This window comes from Mandrillus leucophaeus, unplaced genomic scaffold, assembly GCF_000951045.1.
Source record: "Mandrillus leucophaeus isolate KB7577 unplaced genomic scaffold, Mleu.le_1.0 Scaffold392, whole genome shotgun sequence".
Lineage (NCBI taxonomy): Eukaryota > Metazoa > Chordata > Mammalia > Primates > Cercopithecidae > Mandrillus > Mandrillus leucophaeus.
Window position 1 is genome coordinate 407,526 of NW_012104165.1, and position 4,188 is coordinate 411,713.

General features: G+C 36.4%; 1 protein-coding gene across 1 annotated transcript in view; it reads left to right on the forward strand.

The window, feature by feature from the left end:
- The first annotated feature begins 3,807 nt into the window (after nucleotides 1-3,807).
- The window catches only part of ZNF391 (zinc finger protein 391), a 13,928-nt gene continuing 13,547 nt past the window's right edge, over nucleotides 3,808-4,188 (forward strand). Inside the window, exon 1 of the mRNA XM_011991216.1 lies at nucleotides 3,808-4,137. The gene's annotated coding sequence lies outside the window, so the exon portion shown is untranslated. The remainder of the gene's footprint in view (nucleotides 4,138-4,188) is intronic.

Below are 4,188 nucleotides of genomic sequence, written 5' to 3' on the forward strand. Positions count from 1 at the left end.
GGCAGGAGAAGCCTGAACATGGGAGGTGGAGGTTGCAGTGAGCCAAGATCGTGTCACTGCACTCCAGGTTGGGCAACAAGAGTGAGACTCCATTTAAAAAAAAAAAAAAGAATTTTTTTTTATTATAAGGTACTTGCCATACTACCCATGAAGCTTTATAGTGTTATTTGACAGTGGACTCAGATTAGTTATAAATATACATGGCAAACTCTAGATTAACCACTTAGAAAAAAGAAGTATAACTAATATGCTAATAAAGAAGAAAAATAAAATCATATAAAGGGTTTAATTAAAACAAAAAAGTCAGAAAAAAGCAGTAGACAAAAATAACAAGAACAAAGGCAACAAATAGAAAACAGTTAACAAGCATAGTAGATATTAATCCAACTATATCAATAATACTTTCAACATCAGTGGTCTAAATGCACCATTTTAAGGCAGAGGTTGTGAAGAAATAATATATGTTATCTACAGGAAATTCACTTTAAAGATAAAGACACATATAGATTAAAAGTAAATCAATAAAGTTATACCATACTAACACTAATCAAAAGAGAGTAGAAGTAGCTATATTAATTTCAGACAGAGCAGACTTCAAAGCAAGGAGAGCTATCAGGAATAAAAAGGGGAATTATGTAATGAGAAAGGGGTTAATTCTCTAAGAAGATATAATCCTTAATGTGTATGCACCTAAAAACAGACTTTCAAAATACATGAGGCAGAAACTGATAGAACTTCAAGAAGGAAGAGATGAATCTACTGTCACAGAAATCTCAAATATTCTTTATCAGAAATGTGCAGATCTGGGAAGCAGAAAATCAGTAAGGATATAGTTGAAATCAACAACATCATCAATCAACTGGATATAATGGCCATCTTAGACTTCATCCAAGAACAGCAGAATACTCTTTCTTCTCAAACTCACATGGAACATTAATCAATATAGACCATGTTCTGGGCTGTAAAACATACCTTAATAAATTTAAAAGAATAGAAATTATACAGTGACTTATCTCAGATGACAATAGATTTAACTAGAAATCAATAACAGAAAGCTCATTGGAAAATCTCCCAAATACTTGGAGATTAAGCAATACACTTCCAAATAATACATGGGTCAAAGAAAAAATGCCAAGAGCAATTAAAAGATACTTTGAACTACATGAAAATGAAAACACAACTTAGCAAAATTTATGGAATGCTGTGAAAGCAGTGCTTGGGGGAATTTATGGCAATGAATATATACATACTAGAAATAGCATAAAAATACCTAGGAATAAATTTAACCAAAGAAGTGAAAGATCTGTACACTGAATACTGCAAGACATTGCTTAAAGAAATTAAAGAAGACCTAAATAATTGGAAAGACATCCCATGTTCATGGGTTGGAAGGCTAACTATTGATAAGATGATAATACTATTTGATATACAGATTCAATGTATTCCTTATAAAAATTTCAACCTTTGTTTGCAGAAATAGAAAATCCCACCCTAAAATTCATATGGAAAATCACATTACATAACCAATGAAACCCTTGAAGAAAAGAATAAAGTTTAAAGACACACACTTCATAATTTCAAAACTTTACACAAGCCTACAGTAACCTAAAGAGTGTGGTGCTGGAGAATAGGTATATAGACCCATAAAACAGAAAAGAGAGCCCAGAAATAAACCTCACATATATGGTTGGTTGATTTTCAACAAGTGCCAAGACCATTCAATCGGAAATGGACAGTATTTTCAAAAAATGGTGCTGGAAAAACTGGATATCCAAATGCAAAATAATAAAGTTGTAGTATTTACACCATCTATAAAAATTAACCCAAAATGGATCAAGGACTTAAATTTAAGAAGTAAAACTATAAAACTCTTAGCAGAAAACATAAAAATCTTTATTAGAGAATGTAATTTTCAAGTATGGCACAGGTGATAAAAATAAATTGAGCTTGATCAAAATCAAAAAGTTTTATGCATCAAAGGACACTATCAAAAGAGAGAAAAACTTCACAGAACGGGAGAAAATATTTGCAAATCATATATCTGAAGAAGAATTAATATCTGGAATATATAAAAACTTATGCAACACAACAAAACCTACTTCAAAATAGGCAAAGGATTTGAACAGACATTTCTCCAAAGAAGACATACAAATAAGCACATGACAAGATGCTCAACATCACTAGCCATTAGGGAAATGCAAATCAAAGCCACAATGAGATAAAGCTTCATACCCATTAGGATGGCTATAATACAACAACTACAACAAAACGGAAGTTAACAAATGTTGGCAAAGATGTGGAGAAACTAGAACCCTCCTGCACTGCCGATGGGAATGTAAAACGATGCAGCTGTTAGGGAAAACAGTTTGATGGTTCCTCAAAAAAGCTGATCACAGAATTACCACATGATTTAGCAATTCAACGCCTAGGTGTATACCCAAAGAATTGAAAACAGTGACTCAGATACTTGTACACCAATGTTCATAGCAGCATTATTCACAATGGCCAAAAGGCGGGAACCACCCAAGTGTTCAACAAGAGATGAATGGATAAACAAAATATTATGTATGTATATTTATACACTGTTTATGTATAAACACACACATATACACAATGGAATATTATTTAGCTATTAAAAGGCATGAAGGATACATGCTGCAATATTAATGAACCTTGAAAATATTATGCTAATTAAAATAATACAGAAATAAATGGACAAATATTGTATTATTTTACTTATACAGCATATCTAGAACAGACAAATTCATAGAAACATAATATAAAATAAAGGTTACCAGGGACTGTGGGGAGCAGGGAATAGAGAATGCTCAATGGGCATCTTTAGGGATGATGAAAATATTCTAGAATTAGATAGTGATGGTGCTGTTGTGAATACACTAAAAACTTTATTGTATGACTTTAAAATGGTAACTTTAATGTTATGCGTAGTTTACCACAGTTTGAAAGTATTTTTAATTTTTAAAAATAGAAAATGATAAAATTAGATTTTATCTAATTCTTTCCAGCTTTATAATTTGGATCTTGCTCCTTTGTACGTCAAGGCTCATGCTTTATACTTACTTGATGTTTCTATGGTACTTGTGCACAGCGGTCATATATCAGATCTGCAGTTTTGCACATGCGTTCCACTCTTCTAGTTCCTCAACTATTTGTAAGGTTGCCCTCCTCTATGTTTTCCGTTAAATCTTCCATTAGTTAAACCACTCCAATGTCCCTCGTTCCATAAGTTTCCCCTACTCTGAACTCCCAGGGCACATTGTGCAACTTCATTACCTTATATTAAAATGATCTGGAATTTAAAAAAATCTACTAGATTATGGTAGTGTCCTGATTTTATTTATCTTTTTCTTTTGGTGAAATTTGAGACGTGTCTTGCATTTAACCGTATTTAAGCATCTAGATTGTGCAACGGAGCCAGTTTGGAGAGACCACCTGCATCAAAATTATCTGGGATGCCCGTTGAAAATGCAATGTTCCAGGCCAATGAGTCAATCTCGGAGTGTAAATCTTGTGAAGCTGTATTTTAACAAGCTCGCTTGGTGATTTATTTATGTACGCTATTTAAAACTCTATGAACCACCGGTGTAGGCTATACTTTCTAGTGTATTAAGGTGGTCTTCGGTACCTCTCGCAGACCCCCTTCCTCTTGCCTCTAGCACCAACCTCTCAGCCTCTCACATACCAGGGGAGGGGCTTTGCAAAAACTTTCAGGAAAGTGAATCCCAGCACAGCCCTGCTCTCGCTGGCTCTCGGGCGCAGGCGCAGAGCTGCGACCGCCGCTGATATGTTGCCCACTCTCTGTGTGGTCTCTGTTTTGCAACTGGTCGTCGGCGTCAGGAGACTTAGGTCCAAGCGACTGCTCAGACAATGCCTGGCCCCGCATACCGAGCAGAGCATGATCAGCAGCAGCCTAAGTGGAAGAGTGCCTGTGATCCTAAGAAACCTGATGGGCGCTGGAGCAGCGATTCGACGCGTGGGTGTCTCTTTAATCCTTCCGACTTCCCCAAGCCCCGCGCACTCAGGTTCCGCTCTAAGTGCGGGACCCGGCCGGGGTGTGTCGGGGGTACTCGGCCGGAGGCGGCCGGTGAGTGGGGCTTACAGGGCCCCGGGACCAAGGTGGGTGTTCTTGGAGGTTCTGGAAAGTGGAAACACGGTTTCTTCGAAGGA